Here is a 15,943-nt window from a genome sequence, read left to right as displayed (position 1 = left end):
CACTGCACAGGAATCGGGACAGACTTGGACAGATTTATGTGCAACCCCAGATGGTTCAGCAGGACGGCCGTCCTGTTGAAGTGCAATTGCGCTTCCTGGAAGGTGAAGGCTTTGATCAACCAATCATCCAGGTACGGGTAGACAAACACCTTGTTCTTTCTCAGGTGTGCCGCTACCACAGCCATGCATTTTCCAAGTCCTGGGTGCAGACTTCAGTCCAAACGGTAGTACGGTGTACTGATAGTGATTGGTGCCGACGAGGAAGCGCAGGAACTTCCGATGTTTCCGTGCAATGGGCACATGGAAGTACGCATCTTATAGATCTATCGCACACAGCCAGTCTCCTCTCTGCAGCTGAGGATAAATCTCGGCACAGAAAGCATGCAAAACTTTTCCCTGCAAAATCCACTTGTTTGCTTGTCGCAAATCCAGAATGGGTCTTAACTCGTTCTTGTCCTTCTTCTGTACTAGGAAGAAGCGTGAGTAAAGACCCTTTCACCTTTGAGACAGAGGGACGTCTTCTATCGCCCTTTTTCTTAACAGGGTATCGGCCTCCGCCTGGAGCTCACGTAGTTGGAATTGCGAGCCGACTGTTGGAATTGCTGGAGGCGGGCTGGTGAAACGAAGACTGTATCCATTGCAAACAATATTCAGCACCCACTTGTCCTGAGTAATGTTTCTCCACTCTGCTAGGTAATGTTGAATGCTTCCCTCCACCGGAGCGGGTAACGGATGAGGGGGAAGAAGCACCTCAGAGCCTAGATCCAGCCGGGCCTTTGGTCGCGGAGGAAGACTGATGACCACCTCGGCCCCTCTGGCGCTTTTGGAACTGCTGCTGCTGTTGTTGCTGTTCAGCCTGCCGACCTTGCCCTCTGCCTTGCACCCCGTACCGCCTCTGGAACGGGCGGAAGGTCTTTTTCTGTTCCTTAGGCTTTTCCAGCCCGACAGCCGTCAGGGTTTCCGCCTCCGCCTTCATGCGGGCAATCTCGTCGTCCGCATGTTTCCCGAAGAGGGTCTCGCCCGAAAAGGGCAGGTTAGCAACTCTCTGCTGCGCTTCGGGCTTCAAAGATGTAAGACGCAGCCAGGCGTGGCGCCTCAGGTTGACCCCATCGCAGTACCCGTGGGCTGCAAAGAGGGAAGAATCCACAGCCGAACTTATCACCTGGTTGGAACAGATCCACAGCGAGGATCTCTTGGAAATCTCCCCTTTTTTCCCGGGGAAGGTGTTCCGAAAACTGTAGGAGGGACTCCCACAGAGCCCGATCGTAACGTCCCAACAGGGCTGAGGCACTCGCGGCCTTCATTGATGTGGAGGCCGTCCCGCAAACCTTCCTGCCTGCCGAATCCATCCAGCGGCTCTCCTTGTCAGGAGGCACTGTTGATGATGGGGTGGTGGCGTGTTGTTTTCTTGCTGCTGTCACAATTACAGCGTCAGGCGTGGGATCCACCCGAAGAAATGCTGGGTCCAAGTCAGGAGCCTTATATTTCTTCTGCAGCCTTGAAGGTGCCGACCTCGTGGCCGCAGGGGTGAGGAACAGCTCCATGGCCGGTTCTACCAGCCCAGGCACCAAGGGCAGCAAAGGGCGAGATAACTGCTTCTTGTGCAGAGTTTCGAAGATGACGGAAGTCAATGGTGCGGGCACAATGAGCGTGATGCCCAGCTTAGTTGCCCCTCGCAGCAACACGTCCTGGAAGGAGACTATGTCGTCTACTGGAGACACCCTCGTCTGAGAGGAGTCCGACAGGGTAGGTGAATAGCCCCTGGCACTGGAGGAATCCGTGTAACGGGACCTCGACCGGTCCCTTATGTGGCGCCGTCTGGATCTTGTAGAAGAGCGACGGCGACTCCTGGATCTATCTCTCAGTCTGGAGCGAGATCTCAACCTCCGCGGCCTCGGACGGTCCACGGGCCGCAGCGGAGGGCACTGTGGAGGCCTAAACGGGAGCCTAGGTTGCTGTGGTCCCATAGGCTGCGTCGGGAGATGTGGTAACGTGGCAGACCTCGGCGGAGGTGGTGGTGGTGTAGGAGGCGGAGGACGATGAGGAGGAACAGGTGGCGGAGGAGGCAGCGGGATACGGCGAGGAGGGTCCTTGGTTAACTGAGGAGGTGTAGGTGACCTCGGCTTGGAGGGTGAATAGACTTGTGAGTGCTCAGAGCCCGGAGCCTCTTCCCCTCTCTTTCTTTTCTTCGCCTGACCTGAAGGGGGGGACCTAGAGGCCGTAACCCTGGCAGCCGAGCGACGCCGCGACCGTGGACTTGGCTTTGGAACGCCTCCTGGGGGACTGCCTGCCTTCAACAAAGACTGGATCTCTTGTGAACAGCAGCTCGGTTCAAAAGAAACAGCCAAGAAAGACTCTGAGCCTGCTGAGGACAAAGAAACCCGATGCCCGGAACCACTACAGCACCCAATGCCTACGGCCAGAGTGGCCCACCAGTCCCAGTGAGGTACCCCAGTGCTTCAGAGTCCGAGCCCACCGTGGTTTGACCCCTCTAAGACTCACAGATGTCACCTGCAGCCTCTGCATGGAGACACTCCCCCCCCCCCTCCCCCCCCCCCCCAAACCGCGAGTGGCTGGTAAGGTGAAATCCGACCTCAAAAGACACCCCTTCATGCAGCAGCTCTGTGCCCTGGAGAAGAGAACCCGAGGTGCGCCTACTTACGTGACCATCTGTTGGTTCCTCACGGAAGTCTTCCTGGACCGAACCTGCAGCCAAAATCCAAAACCAGCAACTCACATTGAAAACAACAGGGCACCCGACGCCAAATTAGCACTCTACACCTGGCCGCCCTTGGGCCGCTGTGGGTGCACTTTGTGTGCTAAATCGGATCCCCCCTTTGCCCTGAGCCTAAGACTAGGAGCTTCGCTCCCACAACCTTGTGATCTGCTCATAAGTAGCCACCAACCAAAGGCTCCCTATGCCCCATTGGATAACATTGGGCCTCAGCACTCTGCATCCGGCGGCCCTAATGCCGCTGAGGGTCCTTTGACAGTGCATCCTCGACCCTGGGGGAACTCTGGTTCTAACCCCAGAATACCAACTCCAAAACCAGTACTTACCTTAAAACCGATAACACTGTTTTCCCTCATAGGACACTGACTGCTTTTCTGTGAAAAATCTTTTAAGTGGGGAGTTGGTTTGTATAAAAACCTAAGAAACTGCAAATGTACAAAAACTGATTTACTTACCTTTTCTCTAGGAAATGTCGCAGTATGATATCTAGGCATATCACACTGAGTAGAAAAAGTAACTTTAAAAGTAATCGGAAAAATAATTCAACAGTTTTATAAACAAATGACTTACCTGTAACCCAATCCAACTGCATTCAAATTGTAGTTCACTGCAAAATGTTTGCAAAGTATTATTTCACTTACCTGCAAGAGGCTTGCCTTGGTGCTAGAAATAAAATAACTAAATAATATTTTTTATACAAACAAATTGGTTTGAATTCAGAGTGTGCACAACAAATGCTTAACACTACCCTCTGATAAAGTCTTACTGCACGCCCACACTACCACAAATAGAGAGTTAGGTGCTATCTACTTTTACCTTTGATCGCCTTTGGGGTTCCACTGGACTCTGCATTACTTTTATATGGTATATACAGAGCCAGCTTCCTACACTCCTGACAAGCTATTTCTGCCCATAGACATTGGGGGCTTTGTGGTGCCTGACTGAGAATTATTTGCCTGCACAACACCAACGAGTCATGACTTGGACTGCCACGACTGCATCCCCAGAAGTTCAATGTCTATGACAATCCTTATAGGACGCAACTATTTTAGAACAGTAGGTACAATATCACTTAGGCCCTTTCTCCGAGCAGCATGAATCTGCTGGTTTAGGAACCTTCAGGTGACAGAACAGCAGGTGGTATATTCACAGGATTTACAGCTGTAATGCTTGCCCAGATTTAAAAAAGGCAGGGATGACAGCAAACCGAGCACACTGGTCTAAGGCTGCCATCCCATTGTTGGACAAGTGCACGATACTGGGACACTCGAGAGTTTACCGCCTTTGTGCTGGGCAGTTCCTAACGCATGCAGCACTATCTAAGGCTGCAACTGCTACACAGAATAATTTAGACAATGAACAAGAAACTGATGGCACTCTACACATGCTGCTAATATGGGGTGCTCACTGCCATAGAATAACACATATACAATGCGCTGAAGAAGAAACCAAATGTAGACGTATCAGCCCTCATAGCCAAATGGGTATACTGAATTGCAAACGACCAACGGCAACCACAGGGCAATCTGTAGTCATGTTGCTAAGGTGTCCAGAAATGCATGCCTTAAGTAGATGCAATTAAATTATGTGCACTGTGCGTATCTCACATTACACTAGATCATGGGTACTCACAAGCTTTTGCTCGGGGGCCAAATTTACAGTGTGGCTTTGGGGCTGAGGGCCGCACCAGTGGGGGCAGTGTCAGTGGGGAGGGGGGCGGGGCATGACCAAAAAAGAAACTGTGACCATGAGGTTGAACACAGGCCCCTGCAGCGAACGCCTTAGTCCACTGAGCCACCAGACCCGGCATACACACATCTTTCTCGGTCTCTCTCTCTCTCTCTCTGTGTCCCTCCCTCTATCTCTCCTTCCCTCTCTCAATCTATCTCTCCTTCCCTCTCTCAATCTATCTCGCCTTCCCCCTCTCTCAATCTATCTCTCCATCCCTCTCTCAATCTATCTCTCCTTCCCTCTCCATCCCTCCTTTCTTCTCTCCCTCTGTCTCAGGCACTGTCTGTCTCCCTCCCTCTCCCTCCCTCCCTCTCCCTCCCTACCTCTCCCTCTCTCTCCCTACCCCTCTCTCCCTCTCCCACTCTCTGTCTCCCCCTCTCTCTCTGTCTCCCTCTCTCTCTCTGTCTCCCTCTCTCTCTCTCGCTCTGTCTCTCTCTCTCTCTCTCTGTCTCCCTCTCTCTCTCTCTGTCTCCCTCTCTCTCTCTCTGTCTCCCTCTCTCTCTCTCTGTCTCCCTCTCTCTCTCTCTGTCTCCCTCTCTCTCTCTCTGTCTCCCTCTCTCTCTCTCTGTCTCCCTCTCTCTCTCTCTGTCTCCCTCTCTCTCTCTCTGTCTCCCTCTCTCTCTCTCTGTCTCCCTCTCTCTCTCTGTCTCCCTCTCTCTCTATCTGTCTCCCTCTCTCTCTCTGTCTCCCTCTCTCTCTCTGTCTCCCTCTCTCTCTCTGTCTCCCTCCCTCTGTCTGTCTCCCTCTGTCTGTCTCCCTCTGTCTGTCTCCCTCTGTCTGTCTCCCTCTGTCTGTCTCCCTCTGTCTGTCTCCCTCTGTCTGTCTCCCTCTGTCTGTCTCCCTCTGTCTGTCTCCCTCTCTCTGTCTCCCTCTCTCTGTCTCCCTCTCTCTGTCTCCCTCTCTCTCTCTGTCTCCCTCTCTCTCTCTGTCTCCCTCTCTCTGTCTCCCTCTCTCTGTCTCCCTCTCTCTGTCTCCCTCTCTCTCTTTGTCTCCCTCTCTCTCTTTGTCTCCCTCTCTCTCTTTGTCTCCCTCTCTCTCTTTGTCTCCCTCTCTCTCTTTGTCTCCCTCTCTCTCTTTGTCTCCCTCTCTCTCTCTGTCTCCCTCGCTCTCTCTGTCTCCCTCGCTCTCTCTGTCTCCCTCGCTCTCTCTGTCTCCCTCTCTCTCTTTGTCTCCCTCGCTCTCTTTGTCTCCCTCGCTCTCTATGTCTCCCTCTCCCTCTGTCTGTCTCCCTCCGTCTGTCTCCCTCCGTCTGTCTCCCTCCGTCTGTCTCCCTCCGTCTGTCTCCCTCCGTCTGTCTCCCTCCGTCTGTCTCCCTCCGTCTGTCTCCCTCCGTCTGTCTCCCTCCGTCTGTCTCCCTCCGTCTGTCTCCCTCCGTCTGTCTCCCTCCGTCTGTCTCCCTCCGTCTGTCTCCCTCCGTCTGTCTCCCTCCGTCTGTCTCCCTCCGTCTGTCTCCCTCCGTCTGTCTCTCTCCCCCTCTTCCCCTCTCCCTCTCTCCCTCTCTTCCCCTCTCCCTCTCATTTGTTGTACATACTTAGTCAGCAAATGAATTCACAAACTCAAAGACTGAACTTTAGACCAAGTGTTTTTGTATACATCTTATGTATACATCTTATGTATACAAATATGTATCTTTTAGTTATTTTATGTTCTAGAACAAGCAACCCTGGCACAGGTAAGTGATAAGTACTTTGCAGTACATATACAGCTGTAATACAGTTTGTATTGGTAATAGTATATGCACTTTGTTTTGACTTACAGTATGGCTGCAATACTTTGTAAATACAGCACATATACTTGAATAGGCTTTTCGGTAAAATTACAGGTAAGTTACTTTTGAGGTTACTTTTCTTACTCCGAGTAGTATACTTGGATACTACTCTGGGACATTACCTGTAAACAGATTAAGTAAAATTGTTTTAGTTAGTTAGTACAATTTTAAAGAATTTCTTTAGTTTTTCAAACTCCACACTTAGAAACGTTTCCAAGAAAAACAGTCAATGTTATCCTACGGTGGAAAATAGTGTTATCAGTTTAAAGGTAAGTATTTGGTAGGGGAGTGGAGGTTCTGGGGTAGACTTAGGGTCCCCCAGGGTCAAGGATGCACTCTCGTTACACCCTCAGCGGCGGCTGGGTGCAGAGTGCTGAGACCCAATTTTATCCAATGGGGGATAGGTAGCCTCAGGTTGGTTGTTGCTGACAAGCAGGCCACTTGGTTGTGGGAGCAAAGCTCCAGGACTTTAGCTCAGGGCAAATTGGGAAACAAAGTAGCACCAAAGGTGCACCATCAGCGGCACTAGGGGGCCGGGTGCAGGGTGTTGTTTGGGGTTCGGGCACCCTGTTATCAATGGGGAACCTCCAGTTTGCAAAGGCAATGCAGGCTTGGCGTCTTCCTCTTGTTAGCTGCTCCATGGCTGTTCAGTCCTTCTTCTTGTAGTTTCTTCTTGTCTGAGCAAGCAAGGTTCAGGGGTGCCCCTAAATACTAGATTTAGGGGCATTACAGGTAGGTAAAAGGTAAGGACCAATAGGTCCCTTCCCTGGGGTGGGTACACCCCCTATTATGCCATCCTCCAGTGGGAGGGGGGCATGAGCCTGTCCCTGGTTGGCTGAGTCCCCCATCTTTAAGATGGCGTGGACTGAGAGTTGTGCTTCACCTCGCCTCCCCACCTGAGGGGTAGAGTTGGCAGAGGTGGCACACCTCTCTTCCTCACTTGTTTTTCCCACTGGTTCTCCCATCCAAAGTGGGGGTCAGAACCAGTGGGGACCAGTTGCTGAAAGCAGCAAGTGGTCTGGGGAAGCTCACAAAGACGGCAATCCTTTGAAGCTTCACCTTTCTGAACCCTGCCCATCCTGGGGGACATGGCTTGGCACCTCGTCCCAGGATGTGCATTGTTTCAGGCACCAGAGAGCAGCTGGCTCTCAACCCAGGGGTCCAGAAACATGTCTGGTGGTGGCAGCTGAAAGCAGCCACTCAGCCAGGACAATACTGGTAGGGTTAGCTTTCAGGGGGCATCTCTAAGATGCCCTTTGTGTGCATTTTTCATTACATCCCACAATGGCATCAGTGTGGGTTTAATGAGCTGAGAAGTTTGATATCAAACCTCTAAGTTTCCCGTGTAGCCATTATGGTGCTGTGGAGTTCGTAATCACAAACTCCAAGCACCATATACTCTTAATTGAGCACTGCACTTACAATGTCTAAGAATTACATTAAACACTGTAGGGTACAGGGCTCATGCACTTGTACCCTCACCACTGGCATAGTGTACCCAGCTAGAGGGGTGACTGACCTATGCCAGGGCAGTGGGTTGTAGGCATGGTACACAGAGATGTGTGCCATGCCGACTCTTCACTTTGTTCTGCACCAAAACACGCAGCCTGCAAAGGCAGTGTGTGAGTGTAATGGTACAGGATCTCTAAGGGTGGCACAATATGTGCTGCAGCCCTCAGAGGCCTTCTCTGGTCACAGTGCCCTGGGTACCTGTGGTACCACTTACTAGGGGCTGACCTGTGGACAGAGATGCCAATTTGGTTTAGGCCTCTATGCAGTTTTAGGGAAAGAACATAGGCCCTGGGTAGGTTATGTTATGTTAAAATTATTTTTAGAGCGCACTTTCACCAGGCGGTTTCATGGCACCGTGAACGGGGGGGCAGCAGAGGGGTGAAAGGAGGGCATTGCGTTACTCGTAAGCCTGACAGAACAGCAGAGTTTTCAGACGGGATCTTAAGTGGGTATAGGATGTAGTTAATCTAAATTACAGGGGGAGTGAGTTCCAAAAGAAGGGGGCAAGAAAAGAGAATTTAAGACCACCGGGTTTCTTACGTTTGAAGGTGGGGGTGGTAAGCAAAGCCAAGTGGGAGGAGCGAAGATTGCGACAGCGGAGATAGCGGTGGATCAAAGAGGAAATGAAAGCTGGGCTAAGGCCGGCCAATGCTTTGAAGGTGATGCAGCCTAATTTGAATTTGCAGCGTGTGGCCACCGGGAGCCAGTGAACACTCTTAAGCAGGGGGCGGACATGGTGGTGTCTAAGTTGGTGGAAGATGAGCCTTGCGGTCTGGTTCTGCACCAGTTGCAGACGACGGAGCTGGTAGGCAGGGATGCCAACGTAAAGTGAGTTGGCATAATCAATATGGGAGATGACTAGGGCCAGAAGGTTAAGGCCTCCGTGGTTAAGAATCTAGAGATCTTTCAAATTCTGCGGCGGTGGAAAAAGCAGGAGGACACCACTGCGCTAATCTGGGGCTTCATGGATAGGTCTTTGAGATTATAACCCCCAGGCTTTTTGCAGATTCTGCAGGACAGGGAGGAGTGCCTAGGAGGGGAGCCAGAAGTTAGAATTCCACGGGTTGGAGGGGCCTCCAGTCAGGATCAGCTCAGTCTTGTCGGGGTTGAGTTTTAATTGATTGGCCACCATCCAGTCGCTAATGAGGCACATGGTGGACTGGAAGTTGTTGACTGAGTGGTCCGACGAGTCAATGTCAAACACCAGCTGGATGTCGTCTGCGTAGTTAAAAGCAGCGACCTTACTTTCGCGCAGGGACCGGATAAGGGGAGTCAGGTACAGGTTAAATAGAAGGGGGAAAGGGAGGATCCCTGGAGGACACCGCAGGTCAGCCTAACTTTCTCAGCAGAGAAGTTGGAAAGGCGGACGGCCTGGTGTCGGTTACTGAGGAAGGAGGAAATCCACCTAAGAGCCGACCCCTGGATGCCGGCGTCACAGACACGGTCGATCAAGATGTTTTGGTCGACCGTGTCAAAAGCACCCAACAAATCCAGGAGCACCAAGGCCTGACTGATGTTATGGTCAGCCCCCTCCTCAGTTCATCCATGACTGAGAGAATGACTCGCTCGGTAGAATGTGCTGGCCTAAAACCTGCTTGTTAGGAGTCAAGGAACTGTGAATGTTCAATGAAAGAGCTAAGGAAATTGGTGACATGAGCTTCAAGCAGCTTGCTGAGGTAAGGGAGCAGCGAGATGGGGCGAAAATTGCTCATCAGAGAAGGGTCAGCATTGGGTTTTTTCAGAATAGGAACGACTTCCGCTATCTTAAAGGAGTCGGGGACAGAGCCTAGTCTGAGAGAGTTGTTGAGTAGTGCAAGAGGGGGGTTAGGGCAGGTGGCAAAGACTTCTTGTAGGATGTGGGATGGGCAGCAATCTGTGGGGGAGCCTGAACCAACCTTTTTTAATAGAGCGATTAACTCATCCCTGGATATCAGGGGTATTTGGGCCACTACCTGGGGGTTTTTAAAGGTGGTAACAGGGGTGGTAGAGGGTATGGGGGAGGGAATGCTGCTTTGGATTGTGGCAATCTTTTCCGTGAAGTATAGGTTAAGCGAGTCACAGAGTTTGAGACGGGAGGGGCTTAATTGTTACCCTGTCCGGGTGTGAGAGCTCCTCAACTATCGAGAATATGTCTTTGGTCTTGACAGCAGAATTGGTGATCTTCAGGGAGAAATATGTAGTTTTGGCCTGGAGAATTGATTTTTTGTAGTCTTTAACCCCTTCGATGCAGATGACAAAGCCAGCTCGTCATGGGCGTTACCTGCGCTACGCGGATGACGAGCTGGCTTTGTCACAAACTGCGCATTTTTGAAATTCCAGCGCACAGCGGGAAAACGCGGTAGCGCGGTAGTGGTTAAGCAGCCCATCAAATGGAGCTTTTTTTCCTGGGGCGTAGTCTCATCTCCAGCTACGTTCAGCTTGCCTGAGTGTAAGTTTCTTATTTTTTAGTTCGTCCGAGAACCATCGCTGGGCGTCATGGGGGCGCTTAAGTTTGGTTCGCCTATAGGGTGCGACGATGTTGCTGGCTGATTCAAGCCAATGCTTAATGCTGGTAGCCTGACTATCTAAGCAGTCCTGTTCGGTAGGAGACGAGGCGTTAAGTAAGGTGCAGAACTCGCGGAGGTTGGCCCGGCTCCAGTTTCTTGCCATATGGTTCCCTGTGAGGGCCTGTTTTATGTGGGGGACGCAAGCCAGTGAGAATGTAATGGTGTGGTGGTCTGACCAAGGGCACGGGGAGATTAGGGGTTGGGTGATTTCTAGCGATTCCAGTGATTAGCAGGCGCCCAGGGCACACTCAAAGTACATCAGCAATTCAGCAAAAAGTGGGGGCAACCATGCAGAAAGAGTGCACTTTCTCCCAAATATGCGAACAGCTGACGAGAATGACCCATAAATGACACATCTAAACAACAAAAACCTGCCTCTTAAGGTTCATGACTCAGCCGTAAAACCAACAAAGCCAATAGGAAATTCATCGACTTAGCGATGGCCATTGTGAAAAAGAACCATGATGCCAAGCAGAGATCCCCAGTCACCCCAGTAGATCGAAGTCTGGAAACCAGAGCTACATGAGTGGGCACAGGCTGAATAGGATGCCATTAGGCACTTGAAATACAAGACATAGGAGTGTCATCACTACAACGGGGTGCAACTCTATCATGCTGGAACATTCACCCAAGTCTGAAGATATGCTGCCATAAAGTCAAAAAAGGCACAACTACATCCTTCAAGATTTTATGTACTGCTATTCAGCTAGCCCAGCACATAAACTGGACACTAGTACTTCCGGTTATGTGTACTTCCTTAGAAAATAAAAGTGGCTACTCTGCCGCTCTCCTAGATAATCACAGGTGTATTTATCTAAATCCAAAATGGATTTTCATGTGGAAGTCATCTTGTCCAACTGGCCATCACTCTTGTCTTCAGGATTACTCCTTCATGTAAAGAGCATTGCAAAATGTAGTGACATTATACTGATTGTCCTGATATATATATAAATTAACCCAACAACAATAATTATAATAATAAAAATAACTGAGTTATTACTGGAGGCTTCAGTAGATGAGCAGATGTTCAAGGAGCTGGAGACGTTGGTGGCACAGAAGAAAAATGCGGAGAAACAGGTCTTCTCATGACTCAGTAGAGGAAAGATGAATCCCAGAAGTGACCTCTTGTGTAGGGGAATTAGATTCTAGTATTGATAGCTTACTTTTCTTTAAATGATGAAGCCATTCAAATTGTTGATTGTAGTAAGCTGGCTCTGTATTTGGTATGCCACTAAGTGGGAATACTGTGCACAGAGTCCAGGGGTTCCCCAAAAGTGTACAGGGCTCAATATAAAACCCAAAGTGCTCTATTAGTGGTAGTGTTGACGAGCAGTCTTAAGCCCAACACAACTCGAAAAGGAGATCCACACCAATTTTAGAAAAATAAGCATTCCTTGTACTTCGTTTAAGACCAAGATCTTAGCAATAAGTAAGTTTTTTGCTAAAAATACTTTTCAAAGTCGACAGTTAGTGGAATTTGATAGTTCAATGTTATCTTATGGAGGCAACCAATAATGCGGTTACATAGGTAAGTATGTAACTCGCAATTACAGTCTTCAAGCCCAAAGGTCAGAAAGGAGCAAGGGTCAGGTAAGTACCAATACTGCACCGCCCGTGGCACGGGGGTTCCAGGTGCAGAGGTTAAAATTGGAGTTCGGCACAATGTGTTTCAATGGAGACTGGGGAAGTTCGCAGCTACACTGCTTGTAGATTAGTTGCAGGGGTCAAGCTTTGGGGGTTTGAGCAAGCCCAAGAGGGGACCACAAAGCAGTACCAAACTTACACAACCTGCAGCACAGGGGCAGCCGGGTGTAAGGTCAGCATTGGGCGTCCAATGCATTTCAATGGAGACTTTGCTTTTGACAAACAGGCTGCAGCCGAGGCACCAGAGGTTGCAAGAGGGAGAACAATGACAGCAGAGGTAAGTAGAGATGTAGGGGGTTGTACCATCGGTTCACCTCACTAAGGCCCCCGGGGCATCGGGTGCAGGATGCCTTTTGTCATCGGATTCTTCTTATCGAAGCAGGTTGCAGGCAGGTGGAGAATCTAGATTCAAGCTATAAGCGTCGTCGTGGAGTCCAGGAGGGGTCAACCAACGCTGGACTTTAGGTCAGGATCGCTGTGGAACCTGTTCTGGATCGATGCTCCACCTGGGCACAGGCCGGGGGTGTCGGGTGCAGATTGGGAAGGACTCGCGGATCCGCAGGACACAGGAATCCTTTGGGTTGGATTCCTGGGGACAGAATCCCTGTCCTCTGGAGTTCTGGTCTTTTTCAAAGTTTGGCAATCTTCCTTGGGTTTCTGGAAGTCGCTGGCTGCAGGACAGGTGCCGTCTTGGAAGCTGGAGACAGGCTGGAAGAGCTGGGGCCAAGTCAGTGGTCTTCTTCAGGCTTCGCTACACTGCGTCTTCTTTGTCCTTCTTAGGTCGCAGGTAACTAGTTTCTAGGTCTGGGGGAGCCACCTAAATACTACATTTAGGGGGAGAGTTTAGGGGAATAGCAGGTAGGGCCAATGGGCATTTTACCTGAGTTGACTACACCTGCTATTATTCCACCCTCCTGTGGGAGGGGACATAGACCTAATCCTGATTGGAGGTGTCCCCTCATCTTCAAGATAGAGGGGGTTGAAAAGTGTGCTTAACATTTACTCCTCCAGCTATGGGGTGGAGTTGGCAAAGGTTGGCACACCTAGCCTTTATAAATGTTCCCGTCAGTTTTCCTACCCAAAGTAGGGATGCAAACAAGGGGCTGCCATCTGCTGCTAGCAGCTGAGGCTGGGGGTTACATTACAAAGACAGCAGGCATTTGAAGCTTCCCTTTGAGCACTGGTCACATCCTGATGGAGGATGTGTGACACCTCTGCCCAGGATGTGCATGGTTTCTGGTCCCAGAAGGCCGAGGTTCTAACCCAGGGGTCCAGAAACATGTTCGTGTGTGGCGGCTGCCTAAAGCCAGTCAGTATCGGTAGGCTTTCAGGGTGCCCACTGAGTACATGGTTTAATAAATATGACACTGGCATCAGGATGGGTTTATTACAAGAAGTGGTTTGGTATCAAACACTCCTGGTTTCGTTGAAGCCATCTTACAATATTTAAGAATTGGCTTAAGTATTTTAGGATCATATATGCTAATGCAGATATGCCCTCACCTGTGGTATAGTGCACCCTACTTAGGGATATATAGCCTGCTAGAGGGGTGGCTTACCTATACCTTTAGGAAGTGTTGGCTGGCATGCCACCCATGCAGGGTGCCATGTCGACTTTGTTGTTTTTCACCTCACAGGGGCATGCAAGCTGAAAAGGCAGTGGCATGGTCCTACTGAGGGGGTCCCAGGGCACCCTCTTCAGCTCCCAGGCTCTAGATAACCATGGTTTCACTTAGTAGGGACTTACAGGTGGCAGAAGTACTAATTGGGGATATATTTTCAGGGAAGAAGCACTGGCGCAGTGGACCTGGTTGGCAGGGACCCTTTGCACTACAATCGAAACCACATCAATGTCCAGGCAAAAAGTGTGGGCTAACCATTTAAAAAGAGGCATTTTCCCACAATGTTGCAGCAATCTCCTCAGTGTGGATGTCTTCCTTGAATGAGAAAGCCAGCAGTCGTGATCAATGGTGATGTTGATGGTGAATGGCCTTGTGTTGAACGTGGTTCTTCAACATTGACAAAAGCTTCGACACTGAAAGGTGCTTTAACCTCAAATGTCTAAGCAGGGTGTTAGCCTTAAACAGTGAGCAAGTTGCAACTGTATCCTTTCTCTACCAGAAATGACAGCTCCTCCTGTGCAGATGCCTCTTTCTGACTCCAACTCTCAGGTTGTCTTTGAAGAGTGATGGAGTTGTGGCAGAAGGTCCCTCTTTCTCCTCACCCTTCTCTCCTCCCTGAAGCAGGGCCATGAAGCTTCTTTTGCTGGCCATGAAGCCTGGTATTTTTCCTGTCTTTTAATGTCTTTCGGGACGACTTCAGGTAGTGACAAACAAGTTACTTACCTTCAGTGATGCATTTTCTGATAGATACTTCTAACAATAGATGTGTTATCTTTTGAATATCCCCTAGGCGTCAGATTGGATCCAGAACATTTTAAATAGAAATCCTGTGCGCTGGTAGGTGGCACCGTGGGACTACCCAACACCACACGCTCACTTAACAAAATCCACTCCGCTGTAAGCAGATGTCGTAGCACACCCGAGGCAAACTCTGTGCCCTGGGTGGGGCCCAATGATGAAGCATGCAACTAGGTTGGTGTGTGAGGCCTTCATAAAAAACAAATGTTTTTCTTGATTCTGAAACACACACTTTGAACTTCTAACCTATAGCTAGTTCTCTTTGATTTCTACACTCCCCATTGACGTCATTCCACTGCAGAGGTGACATGCAGAGTCACATGTAAGCCCACCAAAGCAAGCAGATGTCTGTCGTTTTCTAGGCTGTACGTGTCCCCAGATGCAGACCCCACCAACAGATTGGTTTGGACCAGTGTGTAGATTACTAGACTTGGGATCATGTTAAGTGAAAAAGAGTCCAGCTCTCAGAACGGGGAGTACGCGAGGGAGGTGAGGAATCTGCGGTTAGAAAATCTCTCTACCAGAAAGAGCGTTACCGAACGTAAGTAACTTGCTTTCTTGATAAGAGAGTACCAAACACAGGTTCTTCATCTTTTAAATAGATTCCAAAGCAGTAACTCCCAAGTGGTGGGTCTGTGAACGGATTTAAACCAAAAGTCCTACAGGACCGAATGGGCAAAGTGCTCTCCGACAGACCTGATTGTTCACACAATAGTGCTTTTTGAGAAGTATGGAGGGAGGGAACGCCCCTGTGGCTGCGCAATACATGTCCAGGAGAGGCACCCCACGTGCCAGAGTATTGGTAGCAGCCTTGGCTCTGAAGTAAGTGGAACCAGATAGGGCCCGCTCGGACACCGCGGGGCCCGAAGGAGTGCCAGAGGGGCCAGGCCGCTCAAATACAAGGCGCATGGCTTTGTAAAATTCTTTTACCTGAGCGGGGTTCGCTCCAACTCCCGGAAAAGTTGGGAGTCTCTGAGTTGGCCCTGGCATTGACGACAAAGAACCGTGCCTCCCATGCCGATGCTCCTTCGACTGCTTATGCTTCTGCCCAAAATGGCCTCATGACTTGGAATGGAAAGCGAGGACTTGGGTCTCTTGGAGCGGTCCCACAAACTCCATCTTAATCGGGACGAGGTCACCAAGAAGTTGTGCGATGCAGCGTCGCCCGCATGACCGCTAGCAGCTTCAGGTACCACTCCCTTAAAGCCTTCAGGTCCATGGCCCGGCAATCCGAGCACGCCACAGGCACACGAGGTGTGGGTCTGTAACCAACATGGTGTGATGACAGGTACCACACGGTTCACACCCCGTCTTCCTCAAAGACATCCTAGACACAACCAGGAGGAAGAATTCCTCAAAATAAAGTCATTGAGAAAATGTTGAATATATTTTGTCACAAACCAAAAGAGGGGTATTTCTTTCTCGGGATCAGCGCTAACTGGTGCAGAAAGAAAATAACTGATGTCAGTACCCAGAGGTGGCGCCTATACAGGTGACAGACTTCTGGCGCTGATGCACCGAGTGGAGCCGATCAACATCAACTCCTGGCGCACAAGAGTGATACAGTTATCACTGTATTGAATCTTTT

At 50.1% G+C, this 15,943-nt stretch overlaps 1 protein-coding gene across 3 annotated transcripts in view; it reads right to left on the bottom strand.

Moving 5' to 3' along the window:
* SEPHS1 (selenophosphate synthetase 1) overlaps positions 1–15,943 on the bottom strand; it is a 308,347-nt gene that overhangs the window by 138,352 nt on the left and 154,052 nt on the right. The gene's annotated exons all lie outside the window — the stretch shown is intronic.

This window comes from Lissotriton helveticus, chromosome 1_1 (assembly GCF_964261635.1).
Source record: "Lissotriton helveticus chromosome 1_1, aLisHel1.1, whole genome shotgun sequence".
NCBI lineage: Eukaryota > Metazoa > Chordata > Amphibia > Caudata > Salamandridae > Lissotriton > Lissotriton helveticus.
Note: the sequence above shows the minus strand (reverse complement) of the source record. Positions and strands in the feature narration are given on the sequence as shown.